General features: G+C 36.5%; 1 long non-coding RNA gene across 1 annotated transcript in view; it reads left to right on the top strand.

The window, feature by feature from the left end:
• LOC141416880 (uncharacterized) overlaps positions 1-22,324 on the top strand; it is a 130,315-nt gene extending 107,991 nt beyond the window's left edge. The window contains exon 3 of the long non-coding RNA XR_012441456.1: positions 18,173-22,324. This is a non-coding gene — a long non-coding RNA (uncharacterized lncRNA). The remainder of the gene's footprint in view (positions 1-18,172) is intronic.
• Positions 22,325-26,465: the final 4,141 nt, after the last annotated feature.

Genomic DNA, 26,465 nt, shown 5'->3' on the forward strand with positions numbered 1-26,465 from the left:
TTTCCCAAATCTAGAGAAATCTATTCCCATACAGATGCAAGAGGCCACCAGAACACCAAACAGACCTGACCAAAATAGAACTACCCTGTGACATATTATCATTAAAAAAGAAGTACAGAGACCCAAGAAAGAATATTGAAGGCCACAAGAGAGAAAAAACAAATATCATACAAAGGTAAACCCATCAAAATCACAGCAGACTTCTCAACAGAAACATTAAAAGCAAGAAAAGCTTGGGGTGAGATCTTCCAGGCACTGAATGAAAATAACATCAACCCCAGGATACTCTACCCAGCAAAACTATCATTCAAAATAGAAGGAGCAATAAAAGGCTTCCATGATAAGCAGAAACTAAAGCAATATGTGACCACAAAGCCACCACTACAAAAGATTCTTCAAGGGATTCTGCACACAGAAAGTGAAACCCAACATAACCATGAAAGGGCAGGCAGGACCAACCTACAGGAAAAGAAAAAGCAAAAAAGGAGAGAGTAACATTAATTTAGGTACACATAATCAAACCTTCAAACAACTAAAACAACTAAATGACAGGAATCACCACATACCTATCAGTACTGACACTTAATGCTAATGGACTTAATTCACCCATCAAAAGGCATTGTTTGATGAATTGGATTAAAAAGGAAGATCCAAAAACTTGTTGCTTACATAAGACCCATCTCACCGACAGAAATAAGCATAGGCTTAGGATGAAAGGCTGGAAGAAGATTTACCAAGCCAATGGCCACCCAAAACAGGCAGGAATAGCAATACTTATCTTGGACAAAGTAGACTTCAAACCTACATTGATCAAACGAGATAAAGAAGGACATTCCATACTAATAAAAGGGGAAATAGACCAAAAGGAAATAACAATTATCAACCTATATGCACCCAATGTCAACACACCCAATTTCATCAAACATACCCTGAAGGACCTAAAAGAATATATAAACGCCAACACAGTGGTAGTGGGAGACTTTAACACCCCATTATCATCATAGATAGGTCATCCAAACAAAAAATCAATAAAGAAATCCTAGATCTAAAATATACCACAGATCAAATGGACCTAGTTGATGTCTACAGAACATTTCATCCAAATTCTACACAATATACATTCTTCTCAGCAGCCCATGGAACCTTCTCCAAAATAGATCATATGCTAGGGCACAAAGCAAGCCTCAGCAAATATACAAAAACAGAAATTATACCATGCATTCTATCTGATCACAATACAATAAAACTAGAATTCAACAACAAAAGTAAAGACAAAAAACATGCAAACAGCTGGAAACTGAATAATTCATTGCTTAATGAACAATGGGTCATTGATGAAATAAAAGAAGAAATTAAAAAGTTCCTGGAAATCAATGAAGATGAAAATACAAGCTACCAGAACCTATGGGACACAGCAAAGGCATTCCTGAGAGGAAAGTTTATAGCCATGAGTGCATATATTAAAAAGACTGAAAGATCCCAAATCAAACACCTAGAAAAACAAGAACAACCAAATCCCAAAATAAATAGGAGGAGAGAAATGATAAAAATAAGAGCTGAAATCAACAAAATAGAAATTAAAAAAAACATACGAAGAATTAATGAAACAAAAAGTTGGTTCTTTGAAAAAATAATCAAGATCGATAGACCCCTGGCAAACCTGACTAAAATGAGGAGAGAAAACACTAAAATTAGCAGAATCAGCAATGCAAAAGAGGTGATAACAACAAACACTATGGAAGTCCAGGAAATCATCAGAGACTACTTTGAGAACCTATATTCAAATAAATTTGAAAATCTTAAAGAAATGGACAGATTTCTAGATACTTATAATCATCTAAAACTGAACCAAGAGGACATATATCACCTGAAAAGATGTATAACACAAAATGAAATTGAACCAGCGATCAAGTCTCCCCAAAAGGAAAATTCCAGGACCTGATGGATTCTCTGCTATATTCTATCAGACCTTTAAAGAAGAACTGATACTAACTCTCCTTAAACTGTTCCACAAAATAGAAAGGGAAGGAAAGCTTCCTAACACATTTTATGAAGCCAGTATTACACTTATCCCAAAACCAGGCAAAGACACCTCCAAAAAGGAGAACTATAGGCCAATCTCCTTAATGAACATTGATGCAAAAATCCTCAACAAAATAATGGCAAACCGAATTCAACAACACATCAAAAAGATTATACACCACGACCAAGTAGGCTTCATCCCAGGAATGCAGGGCTGGTTCAACATACGAAAATCAATACATGTAATAAACCACATTAACAGAAGCAAAGACAAAAACCACTTGATTATCTCAGTAGATGCAGAAAAAGCCTTTGATAAGATCCAACACCATTTCATGATAAAAGCTCTAAGAAAACTAGGAATAGAAGGAAAGTACCTCAACATTATAAAAGCTATATATGACAAACCTACAGCCATCATTATACGTAACGGAGAAAAACTGAAACCATTCCCTCTGAAATCAGGACTAGACAAGGATGCCCACTATCTCCACTCCTATTCAACATAGTACTGGAATTCCTAGCCAGAGCAATTAGGCAAGAAGAAGGAATAAAAGGAATACAAATAGGTAAAGAAACTGTCAAAATATCCCTATTTGCAGATGATATGGTCCTATACTTTAAAGACCCAAAAATGTCTACTCAAAAGCTCCTAGACACCATCAATAGCTATAGCAAGATAGCAGGGTATAAAAATCAACATAGAAAAATCATTAGCATTTCTATACACTAATAATGAACAAACTAAGAAAGAATATATGAAAACAATTCCATTTACAATAGCCTCAAAAAAATCAAATATCTAGTTGAAAAATTAAAGGATGTGAACAACCTCTACAAGGAAAACTATAAACTCTTGAAGAAAGAGATTGAGGAAGACTATAGAAAGTGGAGAGATCTCCCATGCTCATGGATTGGCAGAATCAACATAGTAAAAATGTCAATACTCCCAAAAGTAATCTACATGTTTAATGTAATTCCCATCAAAATTCCAATGACTGTGAAAGAGATTGAAAAATCACTGTGAAATTTATATGGAAACACAAGAGGCCACAAATAGTCAAGGCAATACTCAGTGAAAAGAACAATGCTAGAGGTATCACAATACCTGACTTCAAACGGTATTACAAAGCAGTAATAATAAAAACTGTGTGGTACTGGCACAAAAACAGACATAAAGACCAGTGGAACAGAATAGAGGACCCAGATATGAAGCCACACAACTATAACCAACTTCTCTTTGACAAAGGCGCTAAAAATATACAATGGAGAAAAGACAGCCTCTTCAACAAAAACTGCTGGGAAAACTGGTTAGCCATCTGCAAAAAACTGAAACTAGATCCATGTATATCACCCTATACCAATATTAACTCAAAATGGATCAAGAATATTAATATAAGATCCCAAACTCTAAAATTGGTACAGGAAAGAATAGGAAATACTCTGGAATTAGTAGGTATAAGTAAGAACTTTCTAAATGGAAACCCAAAAGCACAGCAAGTAAGAGAGAACACAGATAAATGGGACTTCATAAAACTAAAATGGTTTTGCTCAACAAAAGAAATGGTCTCTAAACTGAAGAGACCACCCACAGAGTGGGAGAAAATATTTGCCAGCTACACATCAGACAAAGGACTGATAACCAGAATATTTAGGGAACTTAAAAAACTAAATTCTCCCAAAACTAATGAGCCAATAAAGAAATGGGCAAGTGAACTAAACAGAACTTTCTCAAAGGAAGAAATTCAAATGGCCAAAAAACACATGAAAAAATGCTCACCATGTCTAGCAATAAAGGAAATGCAAATTAAAACCACACTAAGATTCCACCTCACCCCTGTTAGAATAGCCATCATTAGCAACACCACGAACAACAGGTGTTGGTGAGGATGTGGGGAAAAAGGAACCCTCTTACACTGTTGGTGGGAATGTAAACCAGTACAACCACTCTGGAAAAAAATTTGGAAGCTACTTAAAAAGCTAAACATTGATCTACCATATGATCCAGCAATACCACTCTAGGGGATATACCCAAAAGACTGTGACACAGGTTACTCCAGAGGCACCTGCACACTCATGTTTTTTGCAGCACTGTTCACAATAGCCAAGTTATGGAAACAGCCAAGAAGCCCCACCATTGACAAATTATTAAGAAAATGTGGTATTTATACACAATGGAATTTTATGCAGCCATGAAGAACAAAATGTTATCATTAGCAGGTAAATGGATGGAACTGGAGAACATCATTCTTAGTGAGGTTAGCCTGGTCCAAAAGACTAAAAATCATATATTCTCCCTCATATGCATACATTAGATCAAGGGCAAAAACAACAAGGGGATTGGACTTTGATCACATGATAAAGCGAGAGCACACAAGGGAGGTATGAGGATAGGTAAGACACCTAAAAAACTAGATAGCATTTGTTGCCCTCAATGCAGAGAAACTAAAGCAGATAGTTTAAAGCAACTGAGGCCAATAAGAGAAGGGGACCAGGAACTAGAGAAAAGGTTAGTTTGAGAAGAATTAATTTAGAAGGTTACACACATGTACAGGAAAGCAATGCAAGTCAACTCCCTGTATAGCTATCCGTATCTCAACTAGCAAAAACCCTTGGTCCTTCCTATTATTGTTTATACTCTGTTCAAAACTAGAGATAAGGGCAAAATAGTTTCTGCCGGGTAGCAAGGAATAAGGGGGGAGTAAGGGAGGGAGGGGGGGTAAAGGAAGGGGTAGGGGAAAGCGGGGAGAAATGACCCAAACATTGTATGCACATATGAATAAAATAACAATTTTTTTAAAAGTTATAAAATGGTATCATAAGATATAAAGTTGATAAATAGGAAACATGGACAAGAAGAGTTAATGTTTCAAAGACTTAATGTCAACCCAAATTAATGATTAAATTTAAATCAACATAAATACTAGGGCAAGTTTATTGGTGTAACTCAGTGGTAGGCATGTACATAGCATGTGTGAGGCCCTGGGTTCAATCCCCAGTACCAAAAACATAACATAAAGTTTAGAGTGAGAGAGTCATTCCTAGGAAACTTTATAAAGTGCTCCTGAAGTTTATTGGAAGGAAAAATTGTAATAAAATATGCATACACTCTCATACACAAGTAAAGGATACCAAGTGAGGCCTTTCCCTATGGAGTCTAAGATGCTCAATATTTTAAAATGTGCTTTTTATGAATTTAGAGAAAAAGATTTGATTAATAAAAAGGGCAGAAGGGAACATAGGTATAAAATTTTGGACATGGTTAAAAATGGCAAATAATATAAGCATTAATGCATCAATACTAATTAGTTATTAATTTTAATATATTACTTATCTGTATTCATAATATTGATCACAATATTAATGATATTGTTATAATAATATAAGTACATTATTAATCAATGACATTGCAATAATTGGTTAACCATTTGAAAATCAAGTTGGAGTCCTACTTTACACATTTCACCTAAATTAATCCCAGGCAGGCTACATATTTCAATATTGGACAACTCTTGGGGAAAGCAGGGCTTTCTCAGCAGCATGGCAAATACATATAATTTTTGTTTGCTCACTGGCCATTGTAGAATATATTAAAAATTCCAGAGTAATCAAGGTTGTAAAGTAAGCAACAAATCAAGAAGGTTGGTGTTGCAAGCAACTATATTATTGCTGATGTGTAAAACTTTCTTATAAAATCAGTAAGAACAAGCTTAATACCCAGTGGAAAAAAAAATGGGTCAGAGATATGACTAGGTAATTCACAAAAGAGGAAATGAAAATTGCCATTAAATATATGAAAACAGAAAACACACATTCAACTTTACAAATAATAAAGTTGTAAATTAATATACCACTGACATGCCTTGTAATGCAGACCTCCTGGAAACAGATGTTGGAGGAGTAAATCCATTGTACCTCTCTCAAGGGTGGTTTGGTAACATGTACCACGCCTTCAAAGTACTGATGCTGATTCAGTAAGATCAAGCACAGAAATCTCAATAATGTTAAAAAATGTATGTACTCAACAAGGGAACTGGACTTTGATCACATGATGAGGCAAGAACACAAAAGGGAGGTATGAGGATAGGCAAGAAACCCCAAAAAAACAAGATAGCATTTGATGTCCTCAATGCAAAGGAACTAATGCAAAAACTTTAAAGTGACAGAGGCCAATAGGAGAAGGGGGCCAGGAACTAGAGAAAAGGTTAGTTCGAGAAGAATTAATTTAGAATGTAACACACATGTACAGGAAAGCAATGTGCGTAAACTCCCTGTATAGCTATCCTTATCTCAACTAGCAAAAACCCTTGGTCCTTCCTATTGTTTCTTATACTCTCTCTTCAACAAAATTAGAGACAAGGGCAAAATAGTTTCTGCCTGGTAGCGAGGAGGTAGAGGGGGAGAGGGAGGGGGCAGGGGAAAAGAAGGGGATGGGGGAAGGAGGAAGAAATGACCCAAACATTGTATGCACATATAAATAAAAGAAATAAAAATAAAAATAAAAAATGTATGTACTGAAATACTTGTTGGCTTATTATTTATAATGTAAAAATAAAAACAATTAAATATCCAGAAGTAGAAAATGATGAAATAAGCTATGCTCCATCATGATGGAATTATTTATTACCTCTGAAAATAAAGTTTTCTGATGAATTTTAATAACTGGGAAAATGTTTATTATAATTACACACGACAAAGCAAGTTACCTAACAATTTCTACTGTATGATTCCACTTCATACACAAGGACTGGAAGGAAATACAATTTAACACAAAGAGGGTGTGGTATACAGTTGTCTTTTTGCCTTTTTGTACTGCTTTGTATTTTATAGGTTTCCTACTGCCTTTACAGTTGGAAAGAAGGCAATTGCCTTTTGGAAAGCACGTTAGAAATCATATTGGTCTTTATTTCTTCCAGTCTGATGACAGAGATCTCAGAAAGCTCTTGCTTTTCCCCTTGCACACTTTCTGTTAAAAGTAATACTAAGTGCGAATCTATTGCATACTTCCTCTGTTAGCCAGGTATTGGCATCTGGGTGATGCATCTCACTGAGCACTTCTGAGTTTTGTGGAATAGCATGTTTGATGGAAAAAACTGAAAACTCTTGAGACCACCAGGATACACAGACTGTCAATGACCCCCAGGACTCCCAGAAATCCAAGTGCACTGGTATTTTATCTGTGGAAATGAATAGAAAAGCCTACCTTGCCATTTCCTGCTCAGAATATTGGGGCAGATGAAGTTAGGTTACACTGAACCTGTAGACAATTTTGAAAGATAAAAAAATGAAAAAGGAAGGAAGGAGAGGCAGGAGGTGAGGATAGAGGGAAGAATAAAGGGAAGGAAGCATAGAAGGATGGAGAAAGAGAAGAAAGGGAGTCAAATCTAAGAACCTGAGAGGAAGTCAGACATGTGCAGTGCTTCCACTCTCTGGTTACATTTATGTATAGGACTTCACTCTGAAGAGACACCCTGTGTCCCACAGACTCAAATACACTCTTGCATTGCCCTCTATGGAAAGGAATCTTATCCTTTACTTGACCCATAATCAAAGTGGCAAGAGAAGCCAAGATTCAGATCCCCTGTCTCGTATCAATTTTAAAGCAGTGTCCCATAGCATATTAAAGTCTCTACTGCACTAAAGGGCAGGAAAATAACTAGGGTCATTCTGATCTTCGTGACTCATAAACTGAATGCTCTTTTAGCGTGGTACCACACATGAGGTTTAACTGTAATGACATTAATATCTTTGGTTTATAAATAATATGGGAACAAGAATTATCTTCTGCCTTTTTTGTAGCAGCCAACCTAACAGTTGGGATGTGATTTCTTAATGTGGTTGTAATTTGCACTTTCCTAATCAGTAATAAGGCTCAGCATTTTTTCATATACCACTTAGCCATTTGTTTCTTTTGAAAAATATTTATCAGGTCCTTGGCCCATTTTTATATCAGGCTATTAATTTGTTTTGTTTTCAAGTTGAATGAGTTCTTTATTTATTTTGAATATTAACCTCTAATCATATGTATTGTTTACACATATTTTTTCTCATTCTGTATGTTTTGTATACATTTTGATGATTGCTTCCTTTGCTGCATAGAAGTTTTTGATGAGTCACATTTGTATTCTTTAGGGAGCTTTTTGCCTGTACTTTTGGTGTCATATCCAAAAAATCATTTCCAGGAACAATGTTAAGACAGTTTTTATCTTTTTTTTTTTTTTACTAGTTTTATGTTTTCATTCCATACTAATTTTATGTCTTACATCTAAGTTATCTGTTGATTGACTGATTCATTGATTGATTGATTGGAGGTGCTGGGGTTTGAATTCAGAGCCTCACACATGCACTTGCTAAGCAGGCACTCTACCACTTGAGCTACATGCCCCAATCCCTTTCTGTTTTACCTATTTATCAAGCAGGGTCTTGCTTTTTTGCCCAAGACCAGCCTCAGACTGTGATCCTCTTACCTATACATCTCATATAGCTGGGATCACAGGCACATGCCACTACACCCAGCTTGTTAAATGAGATAGGATCATGCTATTTTGCCAGGACTGGCCTCAAAATCTGAACCTCCTGATCTTCACCTCCCAAGTAGCTAGGATTACAGACATGAGCCTCCATGCCTGGCATTTATTAGTTCTTCAACTATTTTGGGTCGATTTTTATGTAGTAGAGGATAAGGATCCAGTTTCATTCCTCTGCAGTTAAAAATCCAGTTTTCCCTACACCATTTACCAAATACTGTTCTTTCCCTATTGTGTGTTATTGACATCTTCGTTGAATCAGTTGACCATAAATGTGTGGACTTATCTCTAGGCTCTCCACTTTGTTTTATTCCTCTACATGTTTTTGTACCAATACCATACTATTTTGATTACTACAGCGTTGTAACAGATTAGGTAGCATGATGCCTCTGGCCTTACACTTTCAGCTCAAGGTTTTTTTGGCTATTTGGAGTCTTTTTTGGTTCCATGAATATTTTGGGATTATTTTTTCCTATTTCTGTGAAAAATATCACTTGAATTTTGATAGATATCACACTGAATCTGTTGATCACTTTGGTTAGTATGACCATCTTAACAATATTAATTCTTCCAATCCATGAATACAGGAAATCCCTTCATTATCTGTGTCTTCTTCAATTGTGTTCATCAACAGTTCTTAGTTTTCACCCTGTGGTTCTCTCACCTCTTTGTTTAAATTTATTCCAAAGTGTTTTTGATTCTATTGAAAATTGGGCTGTCTTTGGGATTTCTTTTACAAATAGTTTGTGGGTAGTGTATAGAAATGACTTTTTATTTTGGATCCAGAATCTTTACTGAATTTACTAGCTCTAATATGTTTTGGGAACTTTTTGTGGCATTTTTAGGGTTTTCTATATATAAGATCAATGTCATGTTTTTGAAATGTATCAATGTTTATAGATATATCTGTATTTTATTCATTCTAATAGTGGCATAGTCTTCATCCAGATGAATAAAACATAATTTGTTCTTTATCCACTTGGTGAGCACTAGATAAGCTATTGCTAAAGTCATTCTTGTTTCTCCTTTTACACATGTCAGAGTTTCTCTGGAGAGTGTGTAGAAGTTGACTCAATGAGTAAGAAATTCCTCATCAACAACTTTAGTAGATATTACCAAGTTACTACCCAGAGTGGTCATACCAACTCACAATTCCACCAGCAGTTTTAGTCTCTATTGTTCTATGTACTTTCAACATATTATATTAATCTTTGCAAAAGTTGTGAATATAAAATGATACATCATGGTTGTTTGGGACCATACTACTAAACATAAAGTGATTTTGAACATCTTAGTGCCAGAAAAACATGACATTCATGAACTGTGGCTGAATTTTCCAGCCAAATTTTACATATGTATGTAGTGTTGTACTTTGATGGGAAAAAGAATAGGAGAATTGACACTATTTGCTTCTCAAATCCAAGATGCATGTTTGCATATATATGTATCATTTTGTAAAATGTGGTCACCTAGAAGAAATCAATGAATTGATGTCTAGTAAACTCATAATATGAGTTCATCCAAGCAGAAGACCTGCTTTTAGATGTCTAAAAATGACATCTAGAAGCCTTCTCAAATTCCTTTACATTATCTGTAGACTCTTAAGGGTGATACCAGATTAAGTCAGCTCCCCTGGCATCTACCTTTCATGCATGAAGTCTAAACTCTGAGTTGTGGCTGGTTTCCTACTAGCTGAACTAAAACCATGACCCATGTAAGAAGAAAGTATTTTTCTTCCCTCATATCATTAATTAAAAAATAGTTCACACATAATTGGACACAAGGCAAGTACTTTATCTGAATTATTTCCTTTAATCGTAATGACCTTTAAAATGTACTGGCTTCCTTCCCATTTCAGAGACAAAGAAATGAAAAGTCAAAAACAAAGAAAGCAAAAAGATTAAGTAAAATAACAACACTTGCAAGTAGCAGAGAGTTCTAATATTCATTTTTTCCTGATTTAGAGATTCTAAATCTTTGTCACTGAACAACCTCATTATAATGCACACATCTACACCTGTTTTTGGAAAGTTCTACTATATATTATAAATGTAAGCTTTTTTTCTCTGTATTTCTGTCCTTATTCTGACCTTTACCAACAAAGCAATAACTTTTTATACTTGAAGGCAATTCTCATGTCTCTGAGAGTTCTCTTTTAAAGTTACACACTCTCATATCATTCCACTGATTTTCTGTATGTCTTTGTGTGCCCTCCCACTCCTTTAAACTCTGTTCCTCTTCTCTGTGTGGACTTTTGAAATGGTTCCCTTCTCAAAGTAAAATGTATTCATTAGCTTTCTCTTTGTGGACCTTATAATCTACCTTAAATCACACTGGCCTCTCCTGTTGACTCATTCTGAGATCATGCCAACAATAATTTCCCAGTTTTTTAAAAACACGTATTCTTTTTAATCCATGTCTTTCTCAGCCTGCATTTTCCTTTTTTTATTTTATCCAAATGTTAAGTATGACATTAGTATTCATTAAGTTTAGCTTATTATGGTCTGCTAACAATATTTCAGTTTTTGATTCTGCTTTTGAATTTACTGTCATTCACGCTACCTTTACATAGTCTTGTGCCATCTGTCTTCATCAAATCCATTGATTAAAATCAACCCAGTCTCCTGGGTAACAACATTTCTGCTATATTCATAGAACCAATTCTTCATATTCACACTGATCTCTTTCAAAAGTCAGAGTGAGGGCCTTTTTGATTCTGTAAATCTGCCTAAATGTATTAGTATCAACTTCACATTTCTTTATCATGACAATCTTCATCAAATGTCTTCCTGAATTTCAGATAGAAATTACCTATTTTTCTGTGACCTTGTCAAAAAAAGAAATGAAACTACTTAGTAATAGAATGTTCTCAATGATCATATATTAGATTTGTTTTACTTTGTCCCTTTATAAGAATCCATCATCATTCTTACAAAAAATAAATTCTAGAATTTTTGGTTGGTATCTAAAATAACTTACTGGTTTATATGCACCTTTGCTGTCTTGGAATTCAGCTCTCTCTTATTCTTTAACACAAAATAAACTTTGAAGTTGGCTTTGGTGGGTGTTACAGTTTGAGTATGGTTTTTAGTGTGTTTCCAAATGGTTCATGTGGCAGTACTGGAGGTGACATAGAACCTTTAAGAGGTAAAGCCTAGTGGGAGTTCCTTAGGTGAATTTGGAGTGCTGCCTTTGGAAGGAATTAAAGTAGTTCAGTGGCGCCTTGGGAACTGTCACTAGAGGGCTTATATAAATAGCCTGAGCCTGGCCTATCCAGCTCTCTGGCTTGCTATTTTGAAATGTGATTTCTTCCTCCCACACACACTACTGCTATTAGCCATGGGGCCCTCACTAGAGCCTGTAAAATTGCTATTTGGACATTTAGCATTTAAAACAGTGAGCTAAATAAACTTGGTTCTTTATAATGTTAGCCTGCCTCAGATACTTTATTGTAGTGATGAAAAATTAACTAATATAGTAGATCCATGCTCTTGCCAGCAACTAGAAAAAATATATAAATTTAAAAGATCTTACGTTTAAAGATATCAGAGAGTTGTATAATCAATGAGAATTACATGAACTAAAATTTAATGTCAAAAGTTTCTTTCTGGCAGGACTGTAAAATAGGTACAGTGGGGTTGGGGTTACTTGTGGGAGGGGGAATAAAGGAGATTAAGATGAGGGAATATGGTTGATGGACTTCATATACATTTTTTGAAATCAAACAATGAAACCTCTTGCAATTGCTTTAATTGGGCAGGGAGGGGACTTAGGGCAAGAGATGGGGAAGTGATCTAACCAATGGTCAATATAAGCCTATTTGAAATTGGCACAATGAATCCTCCTGTACAACGAATATATCCTAATGAAATTTTTTTAAAAGTTCCTTTCCTAAGAGAGTTGACAGTCGCCAGCTGTTTTCTTTCTTAAGGTCATTTAGGAATTCCAAAATAGGCATGGAGATTGAGCTTGGCTCCAGCTGAGGGAAAGCAGTGAATTAGAGGTTTTGCAGCTGCTGGCCTATACAGGAATCTAGAGGATCACAGTTTTCACCATGGATCAGATCTTGAGTTCTGAAGCAGCACAGGAGGCCAGAGGGGCTAGGATGGAAAGGTAGAGTAAAATCGTTCACAGTATCATAGATTTCAGGATATAAAATACCACATGATGTTGTTTTATGACATCTCTTGCCTTTAAGATGTTTACCAGGTTTTGAAACTGGGTAGGGTGAGAGCTGTACTCTAATCCTGCACTGCTCAGAACTGAATTCCCCCAATACGTAAGTGCCTAGGACACAGAAACCCACAAGTTTTCAATCAAAATTCCAAGGAGGTTACAACTTAACAGATGATCCATTGTCAAGCTACACTGTAGAAGACCTCTAATCCAGCCCCAACACGACTGTGTTGGAGTGATATGTACCCTTCAAACTTTCTTCCTAATAGGCTAAAGTGAGAAACTTCTTTAGCAGAAAGCAACATCACCCACAACTTCCATGGTTCTCTTATTCACATTGCTGTCATATAATTAAAAATTACTAGCTATATAAACAGTTAAGAAAATGTAACTAATAATCAAAGGAGAAAGCACTAAACAGAAGATAATTCAAATATAAGTCACAGTAGACTTTAAAATGCTTTTATGAATATGAGAAATATTATAAAGACGAGATATATAGATTTAGGAAAAGATGAATAATTTGAATTTATAGAAGATACAAGTATGTGTAGTTTTCTAGAACTAAAAACACATTTTTTTAATTTTTGAAGTAGGATCTTTCTATGTAATTTAAGCTGGCCTCGAACTCACAAACTTCCTGCCTCTACTTCATAGTACTACAATTATAGGTGTGAACCACAACATCCAGCCACAAACCACAATATTGACATTAAAAACTCATTCCATGGGCTCAACAGCAGATGAATAAGACATTGTCAAATCTGAAGACAAGTCAATAGAAAAAAATACAAACCAGCCAGGTGCAGTAGCTCATGCCTGTGATCCTAGCTACTCGGGAGGCAGAGATTAGGAGGATTGAAGTTGGAGACCAGCCCTGGGGAAGACACCATATCAACAAATAAACTAGGTATAGCAGTGTATGCCTGTGGTCCGGAGGTGGGGGAGAGAAGGTAGGAGGATTGTGGTCTGAGGCTAGATTGGGTAAAAACACAAGACCCTATCTGAAAAATAGCTAAAGTAAAAATGGTTGATGGCATGGTTGAAGGGGTGAAGCACCTGTTTAGCAAATATGAGGCCCTGAGTTCAAATCCCAGTACCATTAAAAAATGCCTGGCACAGGGCTCATGCATGTAAAATCCTAGCTACTGAGGAAGTAGAGTACCGTGCTTCAAGGCCAGCCTGGGCAAAAAGTACTCAACACCCCATCTCTACCAATAGCTGGATGGAGTGGTATGTACCTGTCATCCCAAACTTTGAGGGAGTCTGAGATCTGAAGGACTGCAGTTCCAGCTTGCCCTGGGCAAAAAAGTTTGTGAGCCTACCTCAACAGGAAAAAAAGCTGATGTGGTGGCATGCACTTGTCATCCTAGCAACATCTCAGAGAAGGCAGTGGGAAGTGTCAAAAGTATCACAGTCCAGGCCCACCTAGGCAAAAATCAAGATCCTATCTCCAAAATAACCAGAGCAAAAATAGGCTGGAGGTGTGACTTAAACGGTAGAGCACTGTCCAGAGTTTAAACCCCAGTACTGCCAAGAAAAAGAAAGTATAAGCCTAAATTTGTCCACATCTAATAATACATTTGAATATAAATAAATTTTGCTTCAAAATACTTGAAGACAAAACTTCAACAAGAATATAAATATTTAAACAGTATAATTAACCAATTTAATTTAGGATGATAGATGATAAATTGCTAGATTGGTAGATTAGATAGAGAGATAGCTAACAATTGAAGAATGAGTATTTTTCATATGAACATTTATTAAATAGATATTGGGTCATAAAATACATTGTAACAAATTATAAACAACTGAAATCATACAAAATATGTTCTATTGTTACAGTAGACTTACACTGACTTTAAGTGAAGTAAAAAGTAGTTAATGCAGTGCTTAGAAGGACACCTTTATCTTCAAGCGCATATTTTAAGGAAAAAAGAAACATCAAAAAATAGCAATCTAAGTTTCCATCTCAAGAATGTGAAGGAAGTGGAAGGAAGCAAATAGTACAAATAAGAGCAAAAATCAATGAATAGAAAGCAGAGAGTCAACAGAGAAAATCAACAACCCAAAAATTGGTTGTTCTAAAAAAATAACGAAAGTGATAAATACTTAGCAAGAATAATTAAAGAAAAAGGGAGAGAATACAAATTATTAATATTAGGAATAAAAGAAGGAATTTCACTAAAAATCTTAGACACTAAAAGGCTAAAGGAAAATTATGAATAAACTCATGCCAATATACCTGACAACATAAATAGGCAAATTCTTTGAAATAAATATTTACCAACACTTACTCAAGAACAAACAGAAAAATATGTTAATTCTATATTAACAGAATTGATTTAGTAATCAAAAACTTTCCCACAAAGAAAACTCTGACTTTAGATGACTTCACTGCTGATCCCTATTTACATCTAAAGGAAAAAATAATGTCATTCCTACACACTGTTTCTGAAAACAGAAAGCCCTCGTTTCCCAACTCATTTTATAAATCTGACACAAAAAGAAATTACAAGCTAACATCCCTCATGAATATCAATGAGAAATCCTCTATAAACTGTTAGCACATTGAAACAAAGGACTAAGTGGGCCCTCCACAAGTTCGGTCCTCTCTGCCTGCTCTGCATTGTAGCTTGCTTTGCTCCTACCTACCTGAGAGGTTGCAATTTCTAATCTCAACCTGTTTCCCAGCCTCTTTTGTGTTCCTTTAGCACTCAAACACCTGTAAAACCATTCTCTGTGCTAAGTATCCTCTGTTTAAGACTTAGTGTGGGCCTGTTTCCTGATGAACTCTGACTTACAAACAGTTAAAGAAGATGCTTTCCTTTGCCTTTGACACTTTGCATATAATTCTTTCTCTTCCCCAAATGTCATCTAATCCCTCTCTCACCTACCCTACCCACACACAGTTCACCACTGCCTTAGTCTACTATAGCTGCCTTAAAAAATACCTCAGACTGGTGATTTAACTTTTATCTTCTCACAGTTTGGGAATGTAGATGTCCAAGGTCCATGTTCCACCAAATTTGGTTTCAGGTTAGGATTCTCTTCCTGATTTACAGGCAGCCACCTTCTTGCTGTGTTTTCATGCATCCTCTTCTTTGTGCATGTGTAGAGAAAAAGAACAAACTCTCCAGTGTCCCTTTTTGGACACTAATCCTATTGGACCAGGGCTCCACTCTTAAGATTTCATTTCATCTTATAAGTTTACTTTACTTCAAAGCACATCTCCAAATTCAGCCACACCAGGAGTTAAGGAGGGGAGCTACACAAACTTATGGCACAAAAAAAAAAAAAGAAAACAGAAAATACATACATTTCCCTTTGAAATCAGTGGTATGTTCTCATGTAGCCCTTCCTTCCTATGTTCCATAATGCCCTGTAGGTGCACCTATCATCACACCACATTGAATTGCTGTTGCCTTTTAACTCTTTAGTATTGATGACAATATATATTTAGTATTACATATGATATATACATATATATATAAAATAAGACCTTGGAAAATGATGCTGAATAGATGAATGTACAATAGAATGAGGAAAGGAAGCTTTGTTCCCAACTGTAATCCTCAACCCAATGGAAATGACGCTTTCCAAGCTGCAATATTGAATGTCTGAATTTATTAGTCTTGTGTCTTGTATGGATAATTCTAGCAAAAATGTGAATGTCAGAAACAATGCTAATAGTTGAAATTTACCTATTCATTTTTTGTATCCTTGTAAAAATATAAAAAATACCTACAAATAAAAATGTTTAAACAAAAAGCCCATAGGCACTGCCATGATTCACAAGCAATAAAGTGAATGAGGTCAAAATTATTTTCTACTCACCCAGCATTAAATCGTTAATCATTCTGGACAAGTGGAAAGGTATCAGCTCTAATTCCCAGGCTGAGGCAATGCTCTGCCTTAGCACATGCACTGACCTCAACCATGAAATGTGGTTGAAGGTGTTATATCGCCATGCACCTGTCAGGAACCATCAGATGAGCTCTCAGTCAGTGACCTGCAGCCTGGCCACCATGAGCACCACATTTGCCCTCCACAGAGGAGAGAAGAGGGCATAGCTAGAGAGCCTTTGGACTTGCTGGCCTCTGACTCAGAGTATGATAGCAAGTACAGAAGAAACTCCTTAGCCTAGCCAGTCCTTTGGAGCCATGTGAACCCACTGTCCTCATGCACCTTGCTGTTTATGGCTGACCCTCTAGTTATTTTCTTGCTGTGCCTATATTTCTGATTTCCTATTCTGTCCATAACCTCAGCCTTCTTAAAGAGGGATCTATTAAATGACCAAAGACATAGACTATTGAAAGAGTTCATTATAAGGCTTCTTGTAAAGATACTCTATAGATGTGACAGCAAAGGCAGAAACAGATAACAGATGTTGGGAAAGACCCCAGCCAGGAGACATCCTCTTCCTAGTCCATCTCACACCCCATTTTTCAGATTTGGTGTTTGAATTTGAGAACTGTTCCAAAGTATTAGAAAAGAACTTCTATGAACTCACTCCAAATATCAATTACCCATTACTCTTTTTCACGGAAATCTTAGAATACTTACTGACTCCTATTATTGTACAGCTACCTGCTCCTTCTGAGCTGTATCCTTACCATTTCTGATGGTGAGTCGTACACCTACTTCTGTATTAGCCCTTCCCCCACACCAAACTCTAGGCCTCATGAAGGAAGACTTAGTCTTCACTAAATTCTTTGCATGGACTCTGGCACACACTAGGCTCTTGATATTTGTTGAGTCAGCGTAAAAGGGATTCCAAATGAGAGGACTATTTTAGCTAAGGGATTGGGTGAAGAAAAGTCATAGTGCAGTTTTCGATGGAGACTGCTGAGAAGGTTATTTAGGGTAGAGAAAGACTTAAGAGCCCATTTGGGAGAGGCATTGTTCCCACTTAGTGAAAAGCGGGACCTGGGTTAGAATCAGAGGAGATAAATCAAAGATCTAACCACTCCAAAAATTTTCCAGACTTGAGACACAAAGATTAAAAGGTAGGGAGGGATATTTACATTTCCTTTCCAGTTTCTGCACCCCAGTTCACAGCATAAGAAAGAGACAAGGACTCAGTGCAGAAGCTCAAGTCAGGAATAATTAATGTGCATTTGGTTGAAATATAGCCTGTATATTTTCGGGTTCTGCAATTTCATTATGGAGGATAGGAGACTTGGCCATAAAATAAATTCTGAGTTTCTTGAAAGTGGGAGTTCAGTTTACACTCTGTGGCAGTCTTTAAAGTATTTTCCCTCTACTAATGACTTCTTACTCAGTGCTTTACCCACTAAACAAGTAAATTTATAAATGCATACACGTATGCAAATATAAATATATGTGTATACAATTATATATGTATATAATATATAAAACATGTACGTGTATATAATGTATAATTTTCACTAACTGAAGTATTTCAACTACTTGTCTCCAAGGTGTTCCTGCAGGTGCAGAACCACTTGTGACGAAATGACCAGAGATGCTGGGGGACCTTGGCACACATTCAAACAGGAGCTTCCCCAGATTAGTAGACATGTCTGACAACTTAGCAGCTGCCCACTGCTACCGTTCCCATGGAAACAGACATTGGACTGCAGAAACCCAGAGTAGAAGAGCTTAAACTAATCACTGTGACAAAAAATAAAATATAACAGCCTATTTTCTTCTCACAGGGTAGAAATGGTGATTAGGTTAACAGACACTGATCCTTTTTCTTAGGGATATGTTTTTTTATAGAAATAGGAATAGCTGCCCAGCTATTAAAAACTTATACTGCACCTGCTCCTTCCAAGCTGCGATAATGTCATTTCTTCACCAATACTTCAAATTTCAGTAGGATACCAATCCAAGAGTTAAGTAAGAATTAGAATATTACTACATAGCTTGGGCACATACTAACTTATTTTGTATCCATCTATCATAAATATTGTCCAAAAAAGAAGCCAAATCTTTGTTTTATACTGGAAGTGTTGTTTTCAGCAAATCAGAACTCCTTTGGAATGCCCAATTTTTGAAGCATATATAATTTCTCCAAATTTGTACTTAATTCAACCAAGCCACGAAGATTCAGATAAAACTTTGATCAGGTTAAAAATTGAGAACCTCCTTGTACTTAATGTATTGCTATGATTTTAACTGCACTATTTCTTAGTTTCTTGCTCTGTGGCTTTACATACTGTATACTGGAGTTCATGGATAAACTGTGATTCACAGGCAAATTAACTTGCCAACATCTGTACTGCATAAAATGAAAAGCTAGGCGTTCCTTGTAGAGGAGTGAAACTAAGTCATACTGACCTCCTGGCTGACCCTAATTTCGTAGACTGAACAAAGAAGAAAATATTAGTGTGTGTCTCCATTAAGGGAATATAAAAACTGCAAATCTAAAAAATAAGGATGAAGAATTCTTCAATGAATGATGGTATCTTGAGTGCAGCAAGAGAAGACTGAACACAAAGTTGCCTGAATTTAAGTGAAAACTATCTCCTATATTTATTGTTGTACTCACCCCATCTCTGGTTCACTCACATGTCCCTTAACTACCACCAGTCAATCCTTCACCCCCCAAACAGTAACAGTGACTGTGACCTCCTTTTCTCTTTACCACCCAGCCACATTCAGGCAGCTATTTAATTGACAATTAGATTTCATATTTAAAAAATTACCTTGTTGATTTATCTCATTTTGCTAAGTGTTATTTGCATTACTTAACATACTTAGTGGTTTGATTTACATGATAGTATATGTTCCTTGTGACTTAGAAAACAATTTAATTCCTAACACTGTATAGCATTTTTCATAAAACATCAAATACATCCACTTATGACTTTAACAAGTGTCAAATAAGTAGTTTTAAATGCCTTAAAATTTGCAGATATTCCAGTCAATTTTTACATAAATGTTTATGAATATTTTAGTAATATTGGAGGAAACGGGGCTTTGTGGGAGTTGAAAATACATTATTCTTTTTCCACTTAAAATGATGGGTTATGGGCTTTTTATATTAAAAAAATTTACTGTATAAGCCATTTTCAGTAATGACAAATAAGCCAACAGATGCACATTGGGAATATATGGGTTGTTTGATCATAAATAATCTGGTTTTTTTATGATCTTTCTGTTTTACATCTCTTTCATATTGAATATACATTTGCTTTAGAGTTAGAGAAATAACATTTTTAAAATATATAAAATAAAAGCTATTAAATAATTTTCACTTCCATTGATATAGAACACATGATATTGTTATTCTGAAACTTTGAGACCCCCTAGTGCCCAGACTGGGGATCTTAAAATACACTCAACAAATCAGTTAGAAAAAGACAATCCACAAAAAAATTAGTTAAAATATGCGACCAGCAAATTTACAGAAGAGGAAAGCCCATCGAGCTAATACATGTGAAAAAACTCTCCACCCTAATAATCACAGAAGCACAAAAGGAAACATTGCATAACTATCAGAGAAGCAAGTGAGCATTGATGGCTGGTGGTATGACATGGTGGTGAAGATTTAGAGGAACAGAATTGCATGCTGCTGGTTGGATCAAAATTGATCACCTTTGAAAAGCAATGTTACTGAGATGTAAATCACACATGCCAGAACTCACATGTTTAGAGGGTAAAACCGAATAGTTTTTAGTGTATCCTCATATATGTGTGATTGTTACCATAGTCGATTTTAGAACATTTTTATCACATCAAAAAGAAACTCCATATCCTTTAGCTATCACTCCCCTATCCTCCATCACCCTTTCCTGAAGTAACCACTGATCTACCTGCTGTCTCTGTGTACTTCCCTTTTCTGGAATTTCATATATCTGAAATTGTATAATATGCAGACTTCTTTCACTTAACTTAAAATTTTAAAGATTATCCATGTGAAGCATGTATCAGTATTTCATTCCTTTTATGGCTTAACAATATTCCATAAGGATATGCCACATTTTATTTACCTATTCATCCCCTGGTGTACTCTTAGGCTGTTTTCACATTTCTTAGGTAGAATTGGCTACTATGAATAATGGAGCTATAAGTCTTCATGTGCGAGGTTTGTACGAAATGTCTTCATCTCTCTTGGGTATATTTCTAGAAATGGAATTGCTAATCACATGCTAACTTTAAGTCTAATCACTTGAGAAAGTGACACATTGTTTTTATAAAGCAGCTGCATAATTTTAAATTGCCACTATAAGGGTTCCCCATTATCTGTGTCTTAAGTCAATTTGTGCTGCTATAACAAAATAACCTGAGACTGGGTGGTTTCTAAGTAATGTGAATTTATTTCTTCAGAGTTTTAGAAGTTCAGAAGTCCAAGATAAAGCATCAATAGGTTTGGTGACCTGGAAAGGGTGGCTCTCTGATTCCACGAACGTGTCTTATTACTGAATGGGTCCTCACATGGCAGAAGGTAGAAGGGTGAGCGAATAAAATGTATGAAGTCTCTTACCCAAGGGGTTTGATCCCATTCATGGAGAGGGGGCCTTCATGACCCTGTAAAGGCCTATGTTTTAATATAATATTGACTAATAGATTTCAATACCTGAATGTTAGAAGGGACATATTAAAATCGTAACAGTCCTCATGCATGTGAAATGGTACCTCATTGTGGAATTTATTTGCATTTCCCTGATAACTGATGATTTTGAGTATCTTTTCATATGTTTGCTAGCCATTTGTATATTTTCTTTGGAGAAATATTTATTCAGATCCTTTAAAATTTTTCATATTGGGTTGTCTAGCAGCATTGGTGGTTCAGTGGTAGAATTCTCATATTGGGTTGTCTACTGTGTTATAAACATTCTGCATCTATTCTAGGTATAAGCCCCCTATTGCATACATAATTCTAAAATGTCTTCTCCCATTCTATGAGCTGTGTTTTTAGTTATCAGTGTTATCCTTTGAAGTATAAAAGTTTCCAATGAGGTCTTATTAATCTATTTTTTTCTGTTGTTACTTGCATTTCAGAATCTGTTATTAAGTTCAAGGGTATAAAGATTTATCCCTGTTTCTTTCTAATAGTTTTATACTTTTGATTCAATTGAATTAGTTTTTGTATGTAGTGTGAGGTAAGGGTCCAACCTCATTGTTTCACATGTGGTCATCCACTTATCCCTGCACCATTTGTTAAATAGCCTGTTCTTTCCCTGTTAAATGGTCTTGATAAACTTGTTGAAAATGAGATGACCATGGATGAATGGGTTTCTGTTTTACCTCTAAATTCAATTCCATTGATCTATATGTTTATCCTTATGCTAATACAAGGATCTATATTACTGGTGCTTTGCCATAAGTATAGAAATCTGGAAGTATTTTGTTCTTTTTTGGAACTGCTATACCTATGTACCTATTCTGAGTTCCTTACATTTCCATATGAATTTTAGAATTAACTTCTGAATTTCTATAAAATTGGTGGGATTATCACAGGAATTGTATTTGATCTGTAGATCAGATTGTTACCATCATAACAATGTTACATCCTACAGGTCATTAATATGTAATGTTTTTCTCTTTTTTTAAATCCTCTTTATTTCTTTTAATAATATGTTACAGTTTTCAGAGTATAAATTTTTCATTTCCTTTTTGTTACATTTACTCCACATATTTATTATTTTTATGCTATTGTAATTGAAATTTCATAAAACTGTTAGTGTTCCAATAAGACTTCATTTATTTCTTTTAAACTGTTTTCATTAGTTACTTTTTTGTAGCTGTAGCCAAAATGACTGAGAGAACAACTTGAAGCAGAAAAGCTTTATTTTGGCTCATTGTTTCACAGGTTCAGTTCATAGTTCTTGGTTCTGCTGATTCTGGGCTGCTGAGGCAAAACATCATGGTGGCAGGTGTATGTGGCAGAAGCTATCACCTTGTGATGGAGAAGAAGTAAAGAGTGCAGAGGAGATTGGGGAGCTGGTACCACCTTCAAAGACATGCCCCAGTGCCACACTTCCTTTGACTCCACCCACCTCCTAAAGTTTCCAGAACCTACTAGAATAGCACCACCAGTTGGGGACAAAGCATTCAACATGTTAGCCTGTGGAAGACATTCCATATTCACATCACAACAAAGTTCATAGGTATAAATCTACTTGTTGTTTGATTCATGACTCAAAGCTTCAGCAAAGTGGCAGAAACTATTGTTGAACAGAATGGGTTCTGTTCAAGTATTTCACTTGTGTAATAAATTATTACATTTAGTTTACTCATCATCTGAAATTTCACCAGAGTTTGGTAGATTTAGCTTATCTCTGTTCCACTCTGCTTTGGCTAGAGCGGCTCAAAGGCCAGGGTCAGGAGTCATCTGAAGACTTGCTCTTTTGGGTATCTGGAGGTTGATTCTGGTTATTAGCTAAGCCCTTAGCTGGGAGTGTCAACTGGAATATCTACACATGATGTCTCTATGTAGCCTAGATTTATATACAGGAAAAAAAAAACAGCTGTTCCTTCTGCATTCACACCACTCAGTACTTTACTTCAGACATCAGCTAAATAGGAGAAAACAATCATCTTTGCCTATACTGATCTCAACATTCTATGACCAGATGTGAGGATTTTTTTTTCCCAAAACCAGCCAGTTCCCCAGCACCAGCTGGGGAACCTACTATTCCTGTCAGTTTTGACACTAAGCGGAGTTAGTGTAGACCTCACAATTTAAGAGCTCAATATCATAGAACTGTTCCCCATTTCAGATACAATCATAAGTAGTAGGTCCTCAGCTTACCCATAATTCCTGTCTGAGTTGGTTACATATCAGAGGTTCCACAACCCCTGTTCAATATCCATAATTTGCTAGAGTAGCTCTCAGAACCAGGAAAACAGGTTATTTACCATGATCAACTTATTACAAAAGGTAATACAAAGTTCATTTTAAAGGACACAAATTAATATCTACAGGAAAAGAGAGAATGATCTAGGAAGGTCCCCAGCACAGGAGTTTCTGTTCCCATGCAGTTTGAGTGTACCACCTTTCCCCAGAAGGTAGACATTCACCAACTGCTATCCTGAAGATCTGGAATGCCCCTGAAAGCCAGTATGTTAAAGGCTTGATCCTAGATTAGCACAATTAGGAGGTGGTAGAAAATTTAAAAGGGGGTGGAGAGGCAAGTGGTAAGTCTTAAGTCATTGGGGGTGTGCCCTTGAAGGGGATAATAAGAATCAGTCATGAGGTGAGCAGCTTTGTTCCACAATAAGCTCCTTGCCACAGGCCCAAAGCAAGCAAGCCAATCAATCATGGACTGAAACCTCCAAAACTGTGACCCCAAATTAATCTTTCCTCTTAATAAATTGATTATCTCAGGTACTTTGTGGCAGTAACACAAATCAAACTAACACATCAACCCAAGAGCTCTATGAACTGTTCTTTAGAAATTTTCATAGAAGTTTCATCATGTACCATGATCAAGTATTAGCTCAATCTCTGCTTCTCTCCCAGAATTGTGGGGCTAAAAGTTCTGAGCTTCTCTGCATGTCTTTCTGGTGACTTGCCCCCTTGAGGACCCCCAACAAGAGTCGGCTCATGAGAACAAAAACATTCCTATCAACTCAGAAATTCCAAAGGATTTAGGAAATCTGTATTGGGTACTCCCATCACTCTGAAAATTAAGAACATGGTCAGAGGTTAGACACAATGGCTCATGCATGTAATCCTACCTACTCCACAGGCATACATCAGGAAGATCACAGTTCAAGGTCAGCCTGGGCAAAACATTAGCAAGCACCAACAAATAAGCCAGGTATGGTGGTGCCAGTCTGTAATCTCAGCTATGCAGGAGGCATAGGTAGGAGTATAGTGGGCCAAGCTCAGCTCCAAGCAAAAACATGAGACCCTACATGAAAAATAAAGAGAAAAAATAGGACTGGGCGTGACTCAAGTGGTGGAACACCTGACTGGCCTAGAGTTCAAAACTTCACTACTGAAAAAAAAAAGAACCCTATTAGGAACCAGAGTCAAAGACTAAATCTTAGAACAAAAGATTCCCCTAACACACTGTTTACAAGGATTTTAGAAGTTCTGTGTCAGGACTGGGGGTGAAATTTATGCATGTGTATATGCACACTAATGTATGTATATTTCTATATATTATTTCATAGCTTCCTACAACATGGTGACTTGATGCCAAGGGGACCTCATTCCAAGAGAAAAGGAGTCAGAAAAAGCCATTTTGTCTTTTCTACCCCATCCTTACTCCACCACATTCCACTGTGAAGGCCATCAGAAAGTCCGGCCCCAATCAGGGATGAAGGTGGGGAACAGAATCCACCTTTTTTTTTTGGCAGTACCTGGGTTTGAACTTAGGGCCTTGTGCTTGAATACTTGAGCCATGCCCTCAGCCCATTTTATTTGTTGGATAGTGTCTTGTGTTTTTGCCTGGGACTGGTCTTAAACCACAGCCCTCCTACTTACACATCTCACATAGGTAGAATTACACCACTACATCCATCTTATTTTTTTCTTGGGCTGACTCAAACCATAATCTTCCTGATCAGCTCTGGAGTAGCTGAGATTAGAGGTATGAACTTCTGTGCTCCACCCACAGTTCACTTTTTGATGGGGAGAGTGACAAGGATCTGAAAGAGCAGGTAGGACTAAAAACACTGCTTGTGACCATTTGCAGTGCTTAAATTCTGCCATAGTTTCTTCTGAAATATTTTACAGAAGTTAATTTGAGTCAAGCAAGGTAGAGAATGTCTGGAAACTACATACCAGGAGAAAACAACTTATTGCTGTACATATACCTGTGACATGGGAACCCCACCTCCTGGGTCCTGGAATCTCTCCCTTTCAGCAGTTAGCTAGGTAAAAATACAGAATGCAGACTCACACTTAGAGGAAAGCTTAATCATTGTGCTGAGTTTCTAGAACCCAAGAGTTAAGCAAGCAATTGTTTAGAACTGGGCACTGCTGGTCCAGGTAACAGCTACTAGCTCGAAAATTATTTGCACTTCTTGGTCTCAGAAAGAGATTGGACTTCCCCGTTATTAACATGTGGGTTTGTTTGGCCTACACCCTTTTCTATAAGTTTAGTGATGATCACATATTATTTAACATTTCTAGGTCCTTGGGTAAGAGATAGCTTTGAGGGCAAACCATTGTTGGAATTCATTGTTTCAGATGACTGGCCTAAACATGGCTCTCCATGGTAACAGGGATGGCAGGAATTCTGCAGTCTCCATCCACAGAACTGCTGTTTGGGCTACACTTGAGGTCTTTGAGTTAGCACCCTTATTCACAAAGTGGCTTTTTGAACAATTCGAAAAATGAAAGTAAAAGACTAAAGACAAAGACTAAAACATCAACAGCCATGTAGGGAGATGTGCTCTCTGAATTCCAGCATTAGCTCACTCTGGTCTGGTTAGAAGCAGGTGGAGAGAGGACAGGCCTGCCTGCAGGAACAGAAAGACTAGAGGGGAGAATATGTCTCCAAGGGCAGATGCTCTCTCAAGAAACAAATGAGCAGAAAAGAGTGCATCATTCACCTAATTAATAATTACAATAAGTCTAACTTGCTAATCTGATCACACACACACACACACACACACACACACACATACACACACACACCAGGACAAGGTAAGGGGCAGAATTAACTCTTTTTTTCTTTCAGGAATAATAAAACTTCAGAATTTAGATGGAAACATTTCACTATAACAATCACCAAGAGAAAAGTTGAGAAAAATCCTGTGCTACAAAAGCTGCTTCTAAGTAAATAGCAGAGAGAGAGAGAGCACTTA

This window comes from Castor canadensis, chromosome 14 (assembly GCF_047511655.1).
Source record: "Castor canadensis chromosome 14, mCasCan1.hap1v2, whole genome shotgun sequence".
Taxonomy (NCBI): domain Eukaryota; kingdom Metazoa; phylum Chordata; class Mammalia; order Rodentia; family Castoridae; genus Castor; species Castor canadensis.